The sequence below is a fragment of the Ambystoma mexicanum genome, chromosome 3p, assembly GCF_040938575.1.
Source record: "Ambystoma mexicanum isolate Mex_15411 chromosome 3p, UKY_AmexF1_1, whole genome shotgun sequence".
Lineage (NCBI taxonomy): Eukaryota > Metazoa > Chordata > Amphibia > Caudata > Ambystomatidae > Ambystoma > Ambystoma mexicanum.
In genome coordinates, this window is record NC_090925.1 from 1,172,106,374 (window position 1) to 1,172,130,482 (window position 24,109).

The window sequence follows — 24,109 nt, forward strand, 5'->3', positions numbered from 1 at the left end:
TCTCTAAGGTGGTCAATAAATTCTGGAGTTGTTATTTTTGGGGCTCACACAGTTGAGGGAAAATCTGTTTGAACGCAACGTGAGACTCATATTTTTTTTCCACAAACTGTAAAGACTCTGCTGACACAATAACACCATCCGCCTCTGATAGATCTGCTGATATAACTATGTCGTCCTCATTGGGCGAACATTCGGAATCTCTGGGGACACATGGCTGAAAGATGTTGATTTGGCAGTTACTTTCTCCAGAGCCGGTAGAATTGAGGTTTGCTTAAATATAGAGCGGGAAAACATTCTAGTGGCTTGCTTATTAATATGCCGCAGGGCCGTTTTTTTGTTTTTTGGGATTTGACTTGGTCTTTCCCCTGAGTTTTCTTATTCAACTTACTTCTGCCCCTTTATCCCTTATTCACCACTAAATCATCCATAACACCTGAAGAAGTTTTGGTAATAGTTCACTGCTTAGCAGTAATCTCTTTTCAAAGTCAGAAGTTTGCACTCCTGAACAGCTAACTTGATTCAATATTTCACATAAATTAGCACTTGACTGATGTAGGACTGGAAACCGCAAATTAACCACATCCGCCATGCCACCAAGTCGGGTTTCATGGGGTGAGGCTTGTACCATCACACTTCTTCCCTGATTACTTAGTCCAGGAAATACACTTGGCACTACGACACAGTCATCCTTAGGCACGTCCCTTGCGTGGTCACCTGTATACCCTGCACACTGACGGTTATGCAAAAATTCATGCAATTTCCTTTGTACATTGATGTTTTCAAACTTCAACAGGAGTGATTGCAATAACGTCAAATTTATTTTCCATTACGCCTTAAGGACTTCTTCTGAAACCAGAATCCAGAGAACTTGGTTTATTTGAGCTAGAATGCAATTCTGGTTCTCCATGAGATTTATATCCAGTTGTCTTAACGCTGCTGAAAGTCTCCTTGGAGGAACTGGGCGGGTGTAGAAGTATAAGATGAGATTGACGAGTCAAAGTCATGTGATAGAGTCCCAACCAAGTCAGTAGGAGCATCTAATAAACCAGAGTCATTACTCCGATCTTCTGTACATGGGGACAATCGTGCATCTGCTAAATAATGTTGTGTAATATCCATGGTTTGGGGTTCTTTGTTCGTCTGAAAATTGCTTGCGGTGAACTGTTCAAAATAAATCGGTTTGCATGCAAACAATTACCAGACAAAGAAAGAACCCTAAGCCCTCTTCACATTCAACCCAAAGGTGCCCACCCCCAGTCCCCCTCTATCAACTTACCTGCTTGCTCGCCTCCTGGTCCCTTGAAACCCTGCGGCGCCAGATCTGTCCCTCTACCGCGGGTCGGATCCGACGACGCTGCGTCCCTTTTTCTTTATTATTTTTCCAGTTCCCCGCCACCCATGTTGAGGAAGCGGGAGACACCCCCGCCACACCCAAGGCCAAAAATGACGAACATGGAGAACGGGGGACACCCCTGCAAACCCTGCTCCACATGTTTGTTATGTTTCATAACAGATCCAATGGAACTGGGCGAATTCGGTCAAATGCACCATTCAATCGATTATAAATGATCAAATAGGCTAATACCATATCCACAACATCAAGGACAGGCAACAGAGCATCATTAGAAATGTTCGGGCTCAAAGCAGTTATGATGGGCTGAGTTGGAGCTCCCACTTCTTTTATAGCATCAAGGGCAGTCGGATTAAAACAAATAGGTGATTTCCGTTGATTTCACTGGCTTTAATAATTTTGGAAGCTTCAAAATTCGATCCAAATTACTATCAGAAGGATAGGCAGACTTATTTTCATAACCGGTTGGTACACTAGATGTTCCCTCCCCAGAGGTAAAGGTAAGGGCAGATTAACCACCATCAGCAGTGATTCGTCCAAAAATTGGGGAATTTTGAATGCATTTGACTTGCTCCTTAAATTGTACATACAATATCCACCAATGTTAGCACACACGAGCGCAAGCTCAAATTTCAGCAGCAGCGCAAGCAAGGACTGAATCCCTCACCGGTATTAGGGGATCAGTTTGACCGACACACACCGGCACTCAGGAAGCGGCATCCCCGGCAATATAAGTGCTGAGGTAAGGCAAAGACCCTGCTGCCTTATGCCTCGCTGCTGAACTGCACACAGTGTGCTCACCGCGCCCGCTGCACGCTTAGATGATGTTTTAAAGTAGGATCTGGCTCTCTACAAAAACACTGTAGAAAGACTCCTTGCAGCACAAACTAAGTCCAGCAATGCCGCTGCTAAACTGCACACTGCTTGTGTACCGTTCATGTAGGTGCAGTCCATCCATATAATGTCAATATATTTCTGTAGTGTCTGTCTGTTCTTGTAGGTGTGGTCTAATGGTAGTGTCAGTCTATTTCTGCAGTGTCAATCTGTTCATATAGGTTCCGTCTATCCATATCAGTCTGTTTCTGCAGAGGCAGTCTGTTCATGTTGATTCTGTCTAATTGTAGTGTCAGTCTGTTTCTACAGTGGAAGTCTTTTCACGTGGGTGCAGTGTATCCCTGTAGTGTTAGTCTATTTCCGCAGTGTCAATCTATTCATATAGGTGCAGCCTATCCATGAATTATTACTCTGTTTCTGCAGAGGCAGTCTGTTCATGAATGTGCCAATTGTAGTGTCAGTCTGTTTCGCAGTGGCAGTCTGTTCACGAAGGTGCTGTCTAATGGTAGTCTCAGTCTGTTTCGCAGTGGCAGTCTGTTCACGAAGGTGCTGTCTAATGGTAGTCTCAGTGTGTTTCTGCAGTGGCAGTCTGTTCATGAAGGTGCTGTCTAACGGTAGTCTCAGTCTGTTTCGCAGTGGCAGTCTGTTCATGAAGGTGCTGTCTAACGGTAGTCTCAGTCTGTTCCGCAGTGCCAAAGTTCCTTTGGTGTCAGGTCCCTTTCTCTGATCCATGTGCAACACGGGGCCCGGCGGGAGGTCTGTAAACGGCAACACCTGTCCATTTCGCCCCTCTGGGCCCCTGTCTCGGGTTTCTTTCATGGCTGCAGACATGTGGCGGGCCTCTCTGTCACAGATAGGGACGGGGGGGGGGGGGCTGGTCGCCTTGTCCTACGCGCCTTGTTTCACGCTCTTTAGTCACGCCGATGGAGCCACCATTAGTCATTGGAGGAGCGGAGCTCAGGCGGGCTCGGCTAGGGGCCTAGAGTAGCGATACTGCCGACTTCAGGCGACAAACCCAGGGGCCTTCTACGTCTGGCCCATAATCGGATAGAGCTGCCTTTTGGAAAGGGTACGGGGAGCCCCGGGCAGAGCTGGCACAGACCAGGTGGCAGAATTACGGCGCACCGCACGTGGACCTCACTGTGGGGCGGGTCCCGCGTACTTCTCTGCCCGCCTAACCCCGTGCGTTCAGTCTATAAACGAGCGATAATGGAGGAAGGGCGCCATCTTTACATTCCGAAGTGCGAACATAGGGAGAGCCGTCAGACACCTCTGCGGCATATCTGTGAACGCGCAGGACACCCCCAGGCAAGGAAGTGGTGGGGGGGGGGGGCTCACATGCTCTGCAGCCTCTGGCCCTCCCATGATATCTCATGGACAGAGGAAAGGCACACTGCCTGGCCGTATCCACGCTTCCACCGAAGGGCGCCTCCTAACGGGTGTTTGGAAGATTGTCGGGCGACATTCCGAAACTCCCGCCCCTAATCGCCCGGTTTCCGAGTCGAAAGCTGCATTTGCCAAAAGTGGATACCGAATATGAAACCGTTTTTTCACACAGTGCAATTTTAGAACTCGAATTCAAGCTGTTTCTTCAGAACTTTCCATCCGCTTCTTAGCAGACTGTGTCCATGTAAATAATCAAAAACAAAAGAGCAATGGGGATAAGAACGCATTGGAGAGAGATATAAAGCGTTGGGGGTTCAGTTATTAAATGCCCCCTATTCGGCTCGAGCCTGGTACTCTGTCGAATAGTAAATATTCTCGGTGCAGCCCTATTTCTTCTCTACTCGGCTCCTTGACCCCCCTCCCTCCCTGCCTGAGTACGAAGTCCGGTCCAGGGCCAATGCTGTTTAATCACGCTTAGACATCATGCGTTTACACAGCATCTGACAGGCTTCAGCATTCCAGCACCCAGAGGGCACCCTGGTGTGTCCTGACATACTGGCCCTTGACCTCGTATATCAGGGGGTCCAGGCTGGGACACCTCCGCCACTCACGATGAACAGTGGCCAATGGGACAGCCCCACACTGGAGCCGCCGGTGACGTAGACCATAACACACACCACACACAGTTCGAGACTCCGGTGCCAACCGCAAAGGCTCGAGATGCCCACTGCACAGAAGATGGACGTCGTTTCCAATGTGCCTGGAAACAGCCCGTTCACTTCGCAAGGGGTCTCTCTGGTCGGCGTGGTGTCCCTACGCACGATTTGGCGTTGTCCGGGCCCCGCCCCACTGCAGTCCGAACTTTGGGACACCCCGTGTGTCAGGAATTGGGGGGTGTCTTCCGGCGTCGCCTCTCTCATTCCTAAAAGACGGGTTCCCACTCGTGACGTCGCAGGCCACCTTGTCTGCGAATTCCCCGACCTGTAATCTCGATGTAATCCACTATTTGCAGTTCGATTACATTCGTTTACACACGGCTTCCCCGAAATCCACCCGCTATAAGTGTGGTTAGAAGGCGTGCATCTGTGCCCACCTTCGCGTGACGCAACTTCCGGATTCTCCAGACATACGAATATTGCCATATGTTTCACGCGGGGGCATGGCTGTGGTGTCGCCATGTCACGCGGTACCTACACGCACCATAACGGCGAGATTTCTCGCGAAAGGCTCAGTTGTTCCCCGAGCAAAGAGTCAGGCAAAGGCGCCTGGAAGCAGCGCTGCCAAACCCAATCACGCTTATGATAACTCGGGCACCGTTTTTTTGAAATCACGGACTGGGTGGGTATAGTTTGTATATTAGCCCCCTGATGCCACCAGCACAGCGTGGACTCTATTCTACGATTTACAATGCAATCCCAGCCTGATCGGGTGGCAACTTCACATCAGCCCGGCATGGCTGCATTGGTCGCAGTCCAGGCCTTTCTGGGCCGCAGCTTCTTTTAAACCACTCCAGAATAGAGCAAAGGCACGCGCAGACTCAGATATTTGAGATCACAAGCTGCCGCCATGCATTTGCCCAAAGCGACGTGTTTCACTGCGCAGCAATGAGCCTGGTGTTAGCGCCTGGTGTCCATGCACATCTAAGTGGCATAGCGGCCCATGCCCCAGGGACCTCTGCAGGTGCCCTTTTGCCTGGCTGCCCCCGCCCCCACCTCGCTTGAGCCAGTGCCTCTCCCTAGTAATGACGTGATCGTTTCCAGAACAGAGGAGAGCGCGCTTATTTATGGGGAAAACATAGCAGGTATTTGTAAAATAATGAGGGCACCCGCTCTGTTCACATTTTTCGCTATAAACACCCGCCGGCGGAGCTTGCTTTGCTACCCCCGCGCCAGAAGGAAGCAGTTGCTGCACTCGGGCCCCTGGTGACTTCATTCGTTCCCCACTTGTGGCCGATTTTTTGATTTCCATCGCTTTTAATTCGCAGCGAAGCAAAGTGGGCACTTTACTCGGAGACGGCGTCATAAGACACGCGCGGTAAACGATGGGCAGCTGCGTATTTTATGAACTAAAATGTTTGCACATTTGTTTTGAAGCAGTTGCATCCACGTCTAGCGGTTACATACAGTTCAATTTACAGAGGCGCTATGCAAATGTGCCAATTCGCCTTACACTCTCACTCGCTCTCCATTCAACGCTTCGAAATAAGATGTAGAAAAAGCAAACTTTTCCCGAGCACCTAGCTATAGTCACATCTTAGGAGGCCACACACGCCGTGATGATGTGCAAATGATCAAAGGCAACGCACACACAATAAATAGAAGCTCAGAAGAAACATCACCCCATTATTTGCCAAGGGGGGAAACGTTTGGAGTTCTGATCACCAGTTATTATTGGCATTCCGGCGACCCGAGCTGATATCATAAAATAACAACACCCTTTATAAAAATAAAAAAATAATAAAAAAACGCATGAGTCTTCATGAGGATCAGTAGCCACCATGGAATAGGAGTTGGGTTACTCCGCCAGTTGCCCCACTGTATATTGTGGTTTTGGACGGAAGAATCCAATAGCGCAATCTTCTTTTTAAAGGTGACCATAAGCTGTCAAAACACCACCTGTACTATTCATCAGGTAATTAAGAAACAACCAAAAAAGAAAGGACAACAAGGAAGCAACACAATCTCAAACGTGCAATCAAAGCAAAAAGAATGCACACAGTCACAGGAGAAAACAACCAAGCAATGAAGCAAACAAATAAAAGAAGCAAACACACAGGAAAGAAGCGAGCAAGAAAAATACAACCAACAAGCATGTGATCAGAGAAATAAGCAGAACGAGCAAACACCCGGGAAACAGGAAAGCAAAGGGCAATCAAAAACAATGAACAAGTAAAGCACAAAAAAGTGCAAGCAAACAAAAACAGGCAAGGATGCCAACGAGTAAATAGCAAACGTGCCACTAAGAAAAGAAGCCAATAAGACATGACACAACCACGCAAACAAACTGAAACATTAACATTCCGCAGTCACTTGCAGTCTTCATTTGCAAACAGAAAAACAAGCCAATCGCGTTTTCAGCATGAAGACAATGTGAAGCGATTGCAGTGGCCATGTAGCTTGTGCGGTGCTGGATTGACTGTACGTGCCCAGGGCATTCAGGTACATTAACGCCAGAGGTCGAAGTAGGCAGCAGCGGTCGGGAGCGGCGCTCCTATACTTTTTATTTTTAAGTTTCACTGTTTCTATACTTTTATTTTTAAAAAGGAACCGTTCTGGAACGGTATAGTTTTAAAATAAAAGTGTAGAAAAAAGTTGAAGCTTGCACACTGCACTGAACATTCCCTTAAATAATAGGTGTGTTTGTTTGGGGGTATGGATTGTGTGTGGTAGGGTGCGTAGCGATGGGGTTTGAGAAGAGTGGGGCAGACCGGCAGGGAACATAGCTTCACCCACTGATCAACGCTCTCACCCCGTGGCCCTGGGGCGGTACACAGGGATGGGCTGGCAGAGGGCACGGCATGGCGCCCTCCCTGGGAGGTCTGCTGAGCTAGCGAGAGAGGCGAAACAGTAGCTGTTGCCCTCTTCAAATGCGTTCCTATTTCACACCCACGAGGGATCCCGACCCCGAGCGTGCAGGGGTGGCCAGGGAGGCCGGACAGACCCGCCTGGACCCCCGCACCACATTGCCCCACGCTGCTCAGCTCAAAGGCCGTCTCCCGGTACCTAGAAACGAGAATGACGCTTCCGCTTTTTATTACGCGCTTCATGCTGGTTTCTACTCGTCTTCTAAGCGCCGTATTAGTCGGCGGTTTCATCACCGGATTATATGGCAATCCATCTTTCCATTTCCGAAGAATGCCAGGAATCGAACCTGCAATTTCTGAGCTACATATGGATTTCCAAGAGGACATCTTAATTGGGTATGACATTTGACACAATCTCCCAGATCCAAATTCTTTGCGGTTCTAGTTCTTGGAGGGTTTACATTTTGGACGACTACGAATAATCTAGGAACGTTCTTTCGGGAAAAAAAAAAAAAACTGTGGAAAACAAGTTGGCTAGAAACTATTTGCAAGAACCCGTACGTTTGAAACATGTCTCCTTTACGTTTTAGGAATTTACTTTGCAACTTTGCTCTCGATTGAGAATACGAATTTCCAAAAGCATCGAATCCCCACAGCCCAACACTCTGGCACATGATGTAGCAGTGATTTGATGTCGGCCTCCATCTAGTCCGTGTGGCGAGCTCAGATTGCGCAGAAACTAGACATGGCGCCCCGTTCGTCATCACGTCCTTTCTTTCTTTTTACCAACTTCCAATTTCCCGCCCCATGGCATTGCAGGGTGTCAGACTAATGCAGTCCAGAACCCACCATTGCGAAGGGACCGCCCGGGCATCACGCCGATTCCTTGACAAATGAGACGATCCGAAAGTTATTTCGTTTTTGCGCCGACACCATGATGCTTCTTTTCTGTATAATATCAACATCCAGGCTGTTTCACGCCCCCTCACACCATCAGGGGACTCAAGCTTGATTGGGGAGGGGTGTGCATTTCGTAATGCTCGAGTTCCAGATGTCAAGTCACCAGGCACTAGAATATAGCACCGAGAGGAGCTGCGACCCCAGACAGACGGCCCTTTCCCAGCTTTTGCTTTTTAGGCGGCAACCCTCCTGGAACTACTCGCCGTAACAGAGCCAGAGATAGACACAGACTCACACGCAAAGGTTTTCGGACGACATTTTATGAACACACACCCACGCAGAGATAGTCACACGTTTAATTCATAATGGGCACATAGCCGCTTGAAAAGCTTTGTGAAGGAAGCAGTACACGAATGCACCCCAGTCTCGCGGATCAATAATTGTCTAGTTTTTCACCGGCTGCCATTACCACTACCTCCCTTTTTTGTAACTAGAAGCACGGATTTTTCCTGTACATTTGGAATGCCGTTGATTGTCATTTTCAGAGAGTGGATACGAGGAACACGGGGTAGGAGTTTTCCACTCTTCATTAAGGCCCACACGGCGCCCCCACCGTGTCCTGCGACTGTTGTGAACCACAGAGTGACTTGCCCAATTTTTCCCGCGTTACCTGACGAGCGCGTGTGCTGACATCAGTGCGGTTGGTGAAGTAATACCGGACGGTTTTAACGGAGCGCTATGGGTGCCGAGCGTGGGCACACGTTTAAGCCCAGAGTGGATGGGTCATACGAGCGTGGGCACACGTTTAAGCCCAGAGTGGTTGGGTCATACGAGCGTGGGCATACATTTAAGCCCAGAGTGGATGGGTCATACGAGCGTGGGCATACATTTAAACCCAGAGTGGATGGGTCATACTCGGAGACTGCGTCAGAAATCGAAGCGTGTTTACTGGAGCGAGTGAAGGTGTTTAGGACCGAGGAGTCGGTGGGGCACGGGTTACCCCGGAACTATTCCTGAACCCCTCAGAGCAGAATGGCCAGAAACACTGCCCACACGCTTGAGATCAGGCTGGCAACATGTCTAGAGCCTGATTTACAAGCATGTTTTAACATGGGAAAGTCCCACTGAAAAATTTTAGTAACTCAGAAGTCAGATGGGCATAAGACATAGATACTAAAAAGTTAAGTTTAGGGTGGGAAGGCATGTTTCATGAAAGGTGAGAGCAGGGTACAGAGAGGCAGTTACTGCAAGCTAGCCATAGATACTTGCTGAAAAGTTGGGAACCAGGGGAGGCGGCATCCATGCTTACTGAAAGCTTGAGTGCAAAATGGGCAGCAACATTTATTGAAAGAGTGAGAGCAGGGCACACAGAACCACTGGCTGCAGAGTTGAGAGCCAAGTAGGCAGGGCTATTTCCTGAAAGGATGAGAGCAGGATAGGCAGAAATATTCACTGAAACATTTGGGAGGAAGATAAGGAGATCTACTTACTGACGGGATGAGAGCAGGGTAGGCAGAACTATTTATTGAAAGAGTGAGAGCAGGATAGGCAGACACATTGACTGAAAGCATGAGAGCAGGATAGGCAGAACTATTTATTGAAAGAGTGAGAGCAGGATAGGCAGACACATTGACTGAAAGCATGAGAGCAGGATAGGCAGAACTATTTATTGAAAGAGTGAGAGCAGGATAGGCAGACACATTGACTGAAAGCATGAGAGCAGGATAGGCAGAACTATTTATTGAAAGCGTGAGAGCAGGATAGGCAGACACATTGACTGAAAGGGGTAGGACCTGATAGAAAGGCATATTAGATGAAAGTTTGAGAGCAGGATAGGAAGAACTATTTATTGAAAGCGTGAGACCAGGATAGGAAGAACTATTTATTGAAAGCGTGAGAGCAGGATAGGCAAACATATTTACTAAAAGGGGAAGGGCCTGATAGGAAGGCATATTAACTGAACGCATGAGAGCAGGATAGGAAGAACTATTTATTGAAAGAGTGAGAGCAGGATAGGCAGACACATTGACTGAAAGCATGAGTACAGGATAGGCAGAACTATTTATTGAAAGCATGAGAGCAGGATAGGCAAATGTATCTACTAAAAGGGGAAGGGCCTGATAGGAAGGCATATTAACTGAAAGTTTGAGAGCAGGATAGGAAGAACTATTTATTGAAAGAGTGAGAGCAGGATAGGCAGGCACATTGACTTAAAGCGTGAGAGCAGGATAGGCAGAACTATTTATTGAAAGCGTGAGAGCAGGATAGGCAAACATATTTACTAAAAAGGGAAGGGCCTGATAGGAAGGCATATTAACTGAAAGGGTGAGAGCAGTATAGGAAGAACTATTTATTCAACGAGTGAGAGCAGGATAGGCAGAACTATTTATTGAAAGCGTGAGAGCAGGATAGGCAAACATATTTACTAAAAAGGGAAGGGCCTGATAGGAAGGCATATTAACTGAAAGGGTGAGAGCAGTATAGGAAGAACTATTTATTCAACGAGTGAGAGCAGGATAGGCAGACACATTGACTGAAAGCGTGAGAGCAGGATAGGCAAACATATTTACTAAAAAGGGAAGGGCCTGATAGGAAGGCATATTAACTGAAAGTTTGAGAGCAGGATAGGAAGAACTATTTATTGAAAGAGTGAGAGCAGGATAGGCAGACACATTAACTGAAAGCGTGAGAGCAGGATAGGCAGAACTATTTATTGAAAGCGTGAGAGCAGGATAGGCAAACATATTTACTAAAACGGGAAGGGCCTGATAGGAAGGCATATTAACTGAAAGGGTGAGAGCAGGATAGGAAGAACTATTGAAAGAATGAGAGCAGGATAGGAAGAACTATTTATTGAAAGAGTGAGAGCAGGATAGGCAGACACATTGACTGAAAGCGTGAGAGCAGGATAGGCAGACACTTTGACTGAAAGGGGGAGGACCTGTTAGAAAGGCATATTAACTGAAAGTTTGAGAGCAGGATAGGAAGAAGTATTTATTTCAACGGTGAACTTACGATGGACAGAAAGATTTAATGAAAGAGTGAGCAGATTTCACAGATATAGCTGCTGAGGTCTATGAGCAGACTGAAGTTGTAAAGAAACCTGTGCAGTAATATTCTCTTCCTCTCTCCTCTGCTAATCTCACAGTTGCTTGTTTGGTGGCCAGGGCCCTTATGCATCCTCGGGGCCCTGACCTCCCACACCAAATCACCCCCAACTTCTGTCTATCCTCAGCACTTGACTCGGCTCACCTTCCATCCCTGCAAGATCACAGTTACCTTCCATTGCACTTCACCTGTTGTTCACCCTTGAGCCCCCAGCGCCTATCCCATTCCCTCTCCCTTCTACACCTGCACGTTCTGAATACTCACATGGCATATTAGGTTCGTCCTGCCCCTCCTACGTTATTTACCTTTTCCCATGTCCCCTCCCTGTTGCGCTGTGGACACTTTGAAATAGTTTTTACTTCCTGTATAAGTGCCTAACGAGCAAACAATAAATACATAAATACAAGTTTTTGAATCACAATATCCATCCGGCGGTCCCAGAAAGCCTTCACCACTGCCCACTCTGACCTGAGCGGGGATACAGTTTACCACCCTGAAAACTCATCCCAAAGAAACTTAAGGATCAGATAATCGCTCCACATGCCAGTGGAGCGATTCGTTTTGGCATGAGCATTAACGGTCACAGGTCTCCGAGTCTTTTACATCACAAATGCCACCTCTCACAGACCATTCCTTTCAATGCCCTGCCTCTCAATTTCCAAATCAACTGGTGCCGTTTAATGTCCTGATGTGATCCCCCTCTCCCTGTTCAAGAAGAGGGGTGGGGGATAACAGGAAGTACCACAACAGGACTTCTGCTAATTCCAATAGAAGGTGAAACCAGGACCTACTTAGCCGGAATAGAACCACCAAAATAGCTTCTGCCTTGTAACTTGTGATATTCAAAAGAACCATGTGAATCAATGGAAACAGATCACAAATGCATCAGGAATCACAGCCACAGAGGAGAGAGGGAGAGCACGTGACTTCCATGCTAATGGATCTGGCGCCTGCTGCAGATCCTGGGGAAAAGACCATTTACTGAGGAGGCTCATCAGTAGCTGACCAGATCTCAGAGAAATTTAGCAGACTGCTCTTGGGTGCAGGGACTTACTCTTAGACCATGACATATCTCTGGAGGGGGTGAATGCTAATTGGCCAAAGCTGGAACCTTGCCTATAGCTCCACAAATACACAACACCATGTGTTCTTCAATTTTCAGAACATAATGAGTTGTCACCAGCTCCTGATGAAGATGGTTCGTCAGATTGCTCTTCAGTCTCATTGACCAGTCCTCTGGGAGCCACACCATTGCCTGGTCTGGCTCCTGATAAAGAGGGTTCCTCAGTTTGGTCTGCAGTCTCATTGACCATTCCTCTGGGAGTAGAACCATTGCCTGTTTTGGCACTCGATAAAGTGGGTCCCTCAGTTTGCTCTTCAGTCTCATTGACCATTCCTCTGGGAGGAGAGCCATTTCCTGGTCTGTTGCAAATCGGGCCCTAGAAGCGCCAAGTCTTGTGATGGACCAGGTGCAGCTCCTCCCATTTGATGGCGAATCACAATGGTAAACAAGTGACAATTCCTCTTTTCAGGATGACTCTAGAATCAGCAAATTATCCAAATTTAGTAGAGCTGCAATTACTTCAAGATGGGACGAGGCCACCACTGGTTCAGGAACATTTGTGAACCCTCTATGACCAGTTTTAGACCAAAATGGCTTAGTCGCAAATTGTTAGTGCTGACCTTTTATTGCAAATCTCAGAATGATGTTGTGACTTTCAGATGGGAACATGGAAATCAGCATCCCTTAGGCTCAGAGAAGTCACGCAACCCAGTGATATTTCGAAGTGTGCCCATTTTGAAATGATCATTTAAAGCACACCTTTTAATACTCTTTAAACACAACACAATCTGTAAACACCTGGAAGGCTAAGGGACATTGAATATAAAGGACTAGGATCCTAGCCTTTCTTTGGGGGGATTATTAAAACCACGCCCCCCCTTTCATCTCCATGACCCCCCAAATAAAAGCCCCTCTTCTGTTTGGATGCTGAGACCATGGGTTTGGAAACAGCCCAGCTGCAGATGACGTGATGGCAAATCAAATCTTGTACCATATCTGGACAATTCTTAAGACCCACAGATCTATTGCCAGATTGGTACATGCCTCAGAGAATTGCTGAAGTATGCCCCCTCCCCCACCATAGCAGGCCATTTATCCTCAGTATAGTCACAACCTCTGTGTCCTGGTTTGCTCTCAAGATCGCTGGTCTGTCTCTGCTTGAGAAATCATATCTCTTCCTTAAGACCCAAATTGATTATTGGTTGACACCTGCGTTCAAAAGCCATGACGAAATCCTGATGACCAAAGACGAAACATCGGCCCCTTGAGTTTCCCCCGCAGTGTTCCAGCATTCTTGTCACCCTTGACTATCACATCAACCTCCCCCCCCAAGTTGGTCTCCAAACCCTGAGAATGTCAGCTTTAGGGCTGCATTCTGGAGCAAAGCATGGACATGCCCGTCACACATGTGAATGTGCCTCCTAACCATCACATATGCCCCTGAGGCCAGTGCTAATGCCCTGGTCCCATCACATGTCAGGTCAGATAGGAACTTAAACTGCTGGTTGATCATTTCTATTTTGGGGGGAAATCAGCTGGGAGTCACTGCCCCTTATTTGAATAGATGTGCAAGCCCTGAGCGATAGGTGAGCCTCTCTATGGTTCTTCCGAAGAGCGACATTCTTCTTTTTGTCCACAGGGTCTGTCATTGCTGCATCCTGTGAGAACGCAGAGAAACACCGGGTGAGGCTTGATAGCAGAGAGTGAACTGGCAAAGTCTCTGGCATTTATGCTGCCACCCCGCTCAATGGATATAATGTAGACATGGAACGTGGTAATTACATCCTTTCTCTGTCACTCTATTCCCATTGAAATCTATTTTAAATGAGCGTGAGGAGAGGAAACACCAAGGGAGCCATCCGATTAGACAGACCTAGCTGATGCTCTGATGGTTGTCCTGGTTGTTTCTGGGCCGGGAACCACATGCTATGGAGTATACCTTCAGCAAGGATTGCAGATACAGATACCTTCTCTCTTGCAATTTAAGACTCCATCTCATCCTAAGTGGAATCAGACCTTTCAAGGTCGGATGAATAAAAATAGGACAAAGACATTCCCCTTAACATATTGTCAAAGGCCATGAGACCTTTTAAAAGAATTTTACAATTTTGGGTGATTGGTTACTTAATTTTTTAAGTAACCTTTTTTAATGCAACTAAATTGCCATTGGTTGTTGAGTAGTCATGTAGTGTTTTTATTTGATTTGGTATTTTATAATGTACCATATGTATACAGGATACTTCAGAGGACAGACTAGATGTTATAATGAATCCTTTTAAATGCTTACTTTTGGGAACCTTTAGTTACACATATTCAAAAATATGGAGCTGATAATAACCTTTTCATGATTAAAAAGCACAAATGCAATAAAACACTAACATCAGGACAGGAGACATGATTAGTAAGTTCCAGATAAAGAGTGACAACGCTGCACCAGAGCCTATTGTATCATACACACAATACAATGGATGGAATAGCATCAATCTTTTATGTCGTTCAATTATTTGACATTATTCTTTAGACTTCATTAAAATAAATATTACAGTCCACTAAAAGACAAAACGCCTCATTATGAGTTTGGTGGTGTGTAAAAAAAGTGGTGATTATTCCATTCCCTATTTCATCAAAAGAAGGGACGTATACATACTTATTGACATGGACTGTTATCTTCAAAACTCTGGAAACACTGACATATACAACCACTCAACAAATGTGGGCTGTATGAAACCTAAACAATGGCATATATCAAAAAACAAGGAAATGTATCCTTAAAATTTCATCTTTTAATTCATTTATAAAAAAGCACAAATATCAAAAACATTAGTACATTTATACCATATAAAAAATATACACATATTTAAAAGTAGTCATTCCACCATATAAAGTCAAGTTGTACAAACACTCATAAACATATGCAGTAGCAACTTAATTCCTCTTATTTCCTACTGTATATAAACAATTAGCCCAACTTATATAAGTTTCTGTCCTTGATGTTGCTATTAACTGGACATTCTTCAGGGGCAGAAGAATTTTTGTTTTGTGCTTCCTGTAGACTTATTCTCTATGTTCCTGGTTCCTATAGCTGAAGATACATACAAACATAAAACATATTACTACATGGGCATAATTGGTTAATTCATTAAACCTAGCCAACCTAATCACCATTAGGATGCATCAAGAATATAATATATCATATACTAATGCTTCTTACTTGTAACAATAAATGTTGTTCAAGTTTATATGACAATTATACATTTGTCCTTCACTTTCACAATGGTTTTCGAGGAACAGCCAAATTGCTCACCAGATTCTCTATTATCATTATAGACTAATTCATACCTTCTCAAACATAGTATAATCATCAATCTCACTCGTAATATATGAAAAAAACCGGGGGTGAAAAAATCATCCAGAGTAAGATCTCACCTCTGTCCCAGTACAAGTTTTTATCTCTCTTGGCAAAGGTTTTGTAAATTCTTTTAGGCCCATCACAGGACAATGCATTTACCATGTGGGTTAAGCATAAGATCTAGTAAGAGCGGAAAAAAAACTCTATAAGTTTGTAAAGTGATGAGACGAAAAAAGACTTACATAAAAGACTTTCAAAGAAATGGAAAGCGGGTAGATCCACAACCATAACAAAAGTCAAAACTATTTACCTTCGTATCATTGGTTTTTAAGACATTATTATCTAGGATCTTATGGTATTTAAAATACGCTTCCAATCCCTGGTTTGTTGATCACTTAATGGGAGGGATGGCGTGTCACCTAAAACGATAAACACAGAAAATACCCCTCAATATTTACAATAATGGATTGTCTATGAAGGCTGAACTTATCCGCCCTTTCAAAATCCCTGGCTTACCTCTAAACAAGAGCTTTCTCTAGCAAATCTGCAGTCTGTTGTTCTGTATTACTGACTCGCCTGTAATGCGGTCCTTATCAAGCCCGTTTGTGCGTTGCAATCATGCGCAGGCCGATGACGTCATCACGTACAACGTAACGCGATGACGTCACGGGGAAATCGCGCCATTTCCTAGGTGATCCGCTGTGTATTTACTAACCCCTGTTCTAGTTCTAAGTATTTACTAACCTTTGTACACCGTAACGCGATGACGTCACGGGGAAATCACGCCATTTCCTAGGTGATCCGCTGTGTATTTACTAACCTTTGCTCTAGTTCTAAGTAGGGCATAAGGTAAGAGGATTACTTGCACGGCCACCCAGTTCTCTAAAACATCGTACTAAGGCAGATTGTAAAAGCCTATATTCAGGACCTATAAAAAAATTTTGTAACTACTCCATAGGACCACCCTACATTGATAGATCTATATATAACTCAGAGGACTAGAACATAATGTATCACCACCGATCATCGGTGTAAATTCATTTAAGTGATTACCCTACATCAATATGAAGTGTCAAGATTACATTACATCATTGCATATTACATAGGTATTGGCAGATATACACATTTTTAGTATTCAATCACCATCCTTAGGGACTGTCAACAGAGGATGCAAGGCTCACACAACCCAACCATCGAATATACGATGATAATTCATTTAATATTGTGCCATTCAATGTTTTCATTTAGCCCTGTTAAATGGCTGTTAGTTAGGAAAATTAATTTTTGTTCCAAGTTGATCAATTTTCTATTGATATCTTCCTGAGTTCCCACCACAGGCTTTTGGCAGCAATACAATTACTGATGTTTTTAGTGCACCACCAAATTCTGAGCTTGACCTTGAAGTAGAGGATTTATCTGCAGCATGTTGTTGGAGGCAAATCCTACACATTAAGACCAGAAATCGGTGGATTTTCCAAGAGAAAGTACCGCACACGATAAATGCACCAAAAATCCCCGTACAGTTCAAAGGGCTCCAAAAATGGGGATGTTCACTGTCATACCACTGCCATAATTTTGTGGTAATTCCACAGGACCGAGTGGTGGTAATGGAAAATGATTATGGCATCAAATTGTTAAAATGGTCTGGGAAATCCCAGTTTAGGCAGAAATGAGAGGACGGGAAATCATGCACTCAAATAGTCAAAGTGAAAGTCAAAACCCACTTTATTAATAATCCAACACAAAGCAGGGACAGTGCACAAGCATCAAATCTTGCGATTCTCGAAGGTTCTCATGCAAAACAACAGATTATAAACCAAAAACACATAATGATGATGAGCTCAAAATACAAAACCTATGAGGTAAGGGGATTGGCTAGGGGATAGCCTGCATATATATTTCTATAGGGGCTAATCTCCTAATTGGGTAAAACGTATCTACTGCCTTCTCCGGGGGCTACCACTAAATTGATAACAAACATAGGACATCCCTTTACAGGTAATGATTAGATAGGTTAATACTTTTTGCACAGCCTGGCATTGGGGGTTTTCATTTGCTGGCATCTCACTCACCAACCTTGAGAAACTGACAGGTCATTAAATCATGAGCCAAACTGGGAGTAGGGGAAGAGAGGCCCACAAGATGCTAATTTACTTCAAGAAGAATACCATCCCTCATCTCCCAGACCATCAGCCAGAGTGATCAGCTTTGTAGTTAACCTTGTATGGCGCCCCCAGTCTGGAAATATGTGTGAGGGTCCCAGCAGGTGTCTTATCTGTATCTGTACTAATGAATTGACAGTGTTCTTGAATCATGGGTCATGTGCGAGAGGACCACATTTTGAATTGTTTCACCCTGCATTTATGAGTATTTTACCTGTTATTAATTCAAATGTTATTGTTTTTTTATACCATAGGGGACCTGTTTCGGCCTACTCTTCACAGAATCTTTTAACCTATAATTAGCCACATCTGGCTCACAATGGACGGCTGTACTTTTCCAGACTTGAATTTCTTCTTGCGTCCTGAGATATTTTATCTAGTGTTTCGATGCAGCGTGCAGACCCTCCCAAATGTCTTCGTAACCTTTGCTGGGTTGCATAGCTATTGTCTGTGCAATGCACAAGTCTGTATTTCAGTGACTTCAGCAGTTTGAGTTTTTGTGGAGTCTTGAGGCCTTTCATTCACTTAACTGTGTGCTGCCGCTCCCATTTTGGAAAAGATGGCTGCCCATTACTTTTGTGTTTCTATGTTAGTTAGCTATCTATGCGTGGTATTTATGTTGCATTCAGCTTATACATGGTTTATGTTAGTATTCTTCATGGGTAGATGGATGCAATGGATTTTCCTCTTGTATAAATGTATATTTGACCTAGTGTATGTTCTTCGTGTTGAGTGCACGTGTGCTTCATTTCTAGTGGATGCGTGTGTATGGTTCTATTGTCTGTCTGGTCATTCTCGTCATCTTTAGCTCACATCATGCTCATCATTTGCTGCTGTGGGGTGAAATCTAGCCCATGAATGCCAGAATAAAGAGGCCAGCGTCATTTGTAAATGTTCACCAAAATATAAGGGCAGCACAGAAATGATGATATCAGACATAAGGCCTATTGAATCTAATTCACCAAGGAAAGAAAGTGGGCCTAAATTAAAAGTGCAAAGATGTGCGCAATGCATTTCAGGAAAAGGAAAAGGAAGACATGTGACTGACAATCCATGGAGAGCTGCACTGACATATAAAGAAACAGAAGTGCGTACCGTACCTTCAATGTAATACCTTAATTGTGCTCCAAGCAGCTGAAGTGAAACAGAGCCCATTGCATGTAAAATAAATAAAAGCATGTATTTTTTGTTTTTTCCCAAATTGACAGTATGCTAAGAGAAATGCTCACTACACTTTCAAAACTTGAATATGGTGTTCCCATATAACAGACCTATACATATGGACAATCCAGAAGTGATATGCATATATTTTGAAAACTGTGTGCCTTATAAAATGTCAATTAATTTGTAGTTGTTTGTAGTTGTTTGTGAGTTTAAAATGCCATGTGCTGCAGGGTATATGAACAGTTGTTTTTCCCGAACATGAAACTAACCTCCAGGACCTGCCCTCTGCTGCCCTGAAGACCCATGCCAGGTTGTCATGGAAAGGGGCTGAAAGCCAGAGATCAAAATGTTCGAGGCAGAAAAGACAGAAGATTATTTCTCTGAAATAACCTTCTGTCTTTTCTCCCCTAACCTCCAGGTGTCACGTCCGCTCCCTCTAGGAGGCGGCTCACGTGGACTTTCTGGCACAGGTGGAGGCGAATTTCATGCATCGCCTCTACCTCCTCCAACATGGCGGTAGCAAGGAAAAGCAGTGCTCCAGCCTTCCGAATCCGAGTGTCGGATGACTCCGCCCCCAACCTCGCAGAATGGATTTCCTTCGGCGGCGTGTTCGGTCCAGCGCGTTGCTACTGTTTTCAGAGGCCACGCTCCGTGAGTTCGTAATTCTACGATAGCTCTCTTTACCCTTCGAATACTCCGCTTGTCTGTAATCTTTCAACCGTCTCTCCCTTTTCTCAGTATCAGACTCCTCTGTCCTTGGTCCTCTTCCCTACCAGCTCTCCACACACTTACACCGAAGGCATTGGTTCTACACTCTGCAGTACGTATAGTTCCGTACCCCCCCAGCATACAACATACTTTCATTCATTCCATCACTAACCTTTCTCCATTCTTCAGTCTCTTCAGCAAGGACAGGGAGTTACTTTCTACCACGCGCTGAACAGAATACAACCTTCGTGCAAACCGTCTTACACCCCCTCAACAGACATTCAGACTTAAAGGTATATCGCTCACCAGAGTCCTACTGCAGCAATCTCTCCCTTTTCTAAACACCACCTGGTTTCTCTCTTCAGGATAGTTTGCGATCGCAAGTCCAACTCCCAAAGTCACTCCTGGGAATCAAGACTCGCCCATCGCTTCTTTTGAGTTCCTGGCACAACAGGGTTTTCTCCCCCACAAGGGTTTCCCTGACTTCCCCTTCTCGACCTGGGTTTCTCTGGCGCGGGGAGAGGAAGTTAGGTGAGCTTTCCATTCTTCTCTACGAATTCCTACTGGACCAGGTTAGTGTTGTCTTGTTGTTTATCTGATATCTGCAGTAGGGACTGTGAACACCAAACCTTTGGAATAAAAAGGTACATAGATTGTAACATCAGGACCTGCCCTCTGCTGCCCTGAAGACACAGGCCTGGTTGTCATCATCGATGAGGGACATTACTCAAATATATAGAAAGAAATACATAGGCTTAGATCGAAAACACAGTGAAGACCAGATAAGCCATGTCTGTTCTTGCAGCAGGAGTGACCTTGAGGTCACACGTCCCATAAAATGTCCATTAGTGTTGCTATGAGGCCATGAAGGAAGAAGCAAACATAAACACAGACCAGGCTCTGCCTAGTCACATGTCTAAGGAGAAATGAAACTGGAGGAGCAATGGTCGGGGCTGGAGTGAAAGAGGACTTTGAAGCTGGAGTTTAAGTTAATTGAAAAATACATTCAATCACATAAAAAGGGCAGTGTACATATCACAATGGCCCTTCCAGACCTTTATTAAAGGTGACAGTGACCCATTTTAACCATGCTAAAACAGTTTTGGTGTGATAAACATAACTAAAGTTATTAATGAAAATGTGATTTAGGCCTTCTTTTGATTCAGAGAGATGTGAAAGTTGCTATGAGCGTGCAGGTAATAATTAACATGGGAACTGTAAAGTGGCATATTTTTCACTGATATGGCTCCTGAGTAAATGAAGACAAATTGTATCTCTGCATAGGAAGGGTGTGCTGACTTCAGACTAGCCTTATCTGATTCACATTAAAATGTAGTTCTTAAAAATATATTCATATATGTAAAGATTAGAAAATGTAGGATACTTGCCATGTTGAGAATTTTTTTAGTTTAAAACATGACCAAGCCTATCTGTCAAAGTGGGATGATGAAGCTCTCTCCTCCCACAGCTGTCCCAAATCACTCCCACATCCCCTTGTCCTGTTGGCGTGCAGGTGGGAGGTTGGTGGTGAAAATGAGCCAATCCTTTTCGCGAGAATCATGACAAGTTTGTAATATCATTTGCCCTATACCTAGATCAGTTTGCAGTAGATTTGGACTTCTTCCACTAATTCCGAGAGGCAACATGCTGCTGATATCTGGTGAGAAAGATCCCAGCAGAGATGCCTAAATCTTGATTTGGAGGCAGGAACCATGGTACAAGCTGACTGGGACACTCTGGAGGAGATCATTGACTGACCCCCTGACTGCCCACTTCAAGACCTCTCCTGCAAGTAGAAGTACCCCAAAGCCATAGATTGTGTAGGCTCTATACTTTTCCAGCATTGTTTCAGTTATTTCCCCATAGAAAAATATTCTGTTTGGCTGTGTAGATCCCTAGTATATTTAATTACAGTAAACCAATTATTTCCCCTATAGTGATCATGGGATGGGTATTGTTGGAATTTGAAACCAACAATATTTTACCGGTGTGTTGTGAGCCAGTATAGACATAAAGATTTACCAAAATAATCAATTCGAAAACCCTGCTTCCACGTGAGTGCGCAGGGTGCAACACAAAATTCCCCCATTGATCCCCTTCATTTTAAATCAGAAGGGGAAGCCTAGAAGCGCCCTTGCAAATTCAAGGTGCAAAACAAAATTGCCGCTTTGTACCCATTGTGCTCTGACCAAAACCCCAAAGCCCTGCATGTTCTTGTTAGGTGTGGCAAAACAAATTTCCCACTGCTTTTCTTTCCTTCACATTGCAGCTGTGCTTAACATCCCAAAACCGATTTTCCCATTGTGTTCCCACTCTCTGCCACTGCCTTCTATTTGGAGGAGTCCAGTCTAATTGATATTTGGAGGCTGGGAGTTAAATAATATAACTCAAATCAGAAATCACTGTGTGTCTTGAATTGTTCTTTTTCCATATTGGTGGGTGATTTAAAAAGAAATAACTGTGACTGCATATCTCAGTGTTATCTCTGTGTCGGTGCCTTTACGGAAGTCATTTTGTTCTTGTGTTGCCACAACATTGGTAGCTGATGTTAATCTATTCGTGAAATTTGGTTTAAATAAATGTATAAATATGTATATCCCGAATACACACCGGCCTGCTTCCTAGTCCATTGTGGCACCAGGTACTTGTTGGGGTTAGGTGCGAAACGGGTTGGAGGCCTTACCACATTGAACCATAACAAAAACTAAAAGTGCTTTATTGTGCACCACATTCATCGTGGGGAAAGGAACTCCCAGAGTTGGGTGTGACCACGTAATAAACCGCAATAAAACTGGGGGCTCGTCCGGGATTGGTAGATGGTTTCCACTTGTGGCAGTGAAGTAGCAGCAGACTATTCATTTAGGTGTAAATTGCATTTCAGTGGGTGGAAAGTTGTGTTGCATTGTGAAGGCACCATTCAGACCTGTACCCTAGGTTCCAGGACGGTGTGTAGATAAATATTAATTGACTGTCATTGTAAGTACAAATTAAACAGGAACAGGGTTAAAATTTTGTCCTTGCATAGAGAGAATATTAGATGCAGAACACATTTCTGAATGAGCACCGTAGAAATTAATATGGCCAGGAAGCACCTCCTTTCCAAACTGTTTATTAAGGGTGAATGGGTAGAAAAGGAGCAGACATGTGGCAATATAGAATGATGCAGTAGGTTACCAATGTAAATGTTGATATGTGGCAGGATAATTGGCTGTTACATCAGGCCCTGACAGACTTTTATATGACACAGACCACCAGAGATGAGAAAATTAAAATGGCTCAGCTCACGGCATATATGTACTTCCATATGATGATCATGGAAGAACGATACCAGGAGAGTGTAGCCTCTGTGCAAAAACAATCTGAGTTTTTGGATCAAGCACAGAGAGAATTGAAACAATCAGAGGAAAAAGCGCAACAGAGCCAACATTCAGAGTTAAAATTAGAAAACATTATTCAGCCGCTAAAAGATGAGTTAGTGACACAGCAGGGAGCGAATTTAGAGCAAGAGGCTGAATTTTGTGCACTGAAAGAGGATTATCAAAAAGGTGTTCAAAATCTGAGTCAACAAAAATTAAGTGAGAAAGGTGTGCACAATAGAGCCTGTTTAGAGAACATTTAAGCAACTGAAAGATGAGAATTGCCAGTTGATCATTAGGGATGTCAATTCCCAGGTGGAATTCGATGAGGAGCATCACAATTTGAATGCTCTGAAATGACACAGAGAAAACCTCAGGGAAGAGAATAGCAAATTGTGTCAGGAGAAAAGTGCCCTGTGTCAGAAAGTTTGTCAGTTAAAGACAGACACAGAGAAAAGTGAGTTATTTTCTCAGGAATGGACTGACAAGAGAATGCAAAATAAAAAAATAAGGGAACATGTGAGGCCAAGTAGAAGTTGACATAGATCAGGCAACACAGGCCAAAGGTGCACAAAGGGAGGCGATAAGTCTGCAAAAGAAGAGGTCTGAATATGCTCAGACAATGTAAGCCTCACAGAAGGAAAACAAGTCCCTTTGTGAGGAGATAAAGGGACTCAGTGACCATGTAGTGGCACAAAACAAAGTACTAGAGGCTACTCAAGCCTTGATAGCAGAGTTGAAAACGCAGGTCTCTATATATCACCAAAAGATAGGGGCTGAGAAAAACAAATCTGAGAGACTGGAAAAGGAGATGGCCAAATACAAGTATGCTTTGAGGCAACCTGACCAGTTAGAGTATGGAAAGGCACCCTCCGATCACAGAGTGATGTCCTCTTTACCAGGGACCTCAAGCCAACTCACCACATTATAGGTACAGGGTGCTGCTCACTTCATGCCTGCCATTTTGCAAGAACAGGGAAACAATGAGGTAGCTGGAATCAACCAGGCCTAGTCCAACTGAGCCGGAGGGCCAGTCCTTATCAGATATTGATGAATATTCATCTTTATGCCGATTTAAAAATACCCTAGCATGTACTTCTGACTTGGAGGGCTCCTATGATGAAAGTATCAGGGAGTTAGACTGGAAGGAACAAAAGTTATAAAGGGACCACCTGGTCCACTTTTGCAGAGAGAGCAGAACCAGA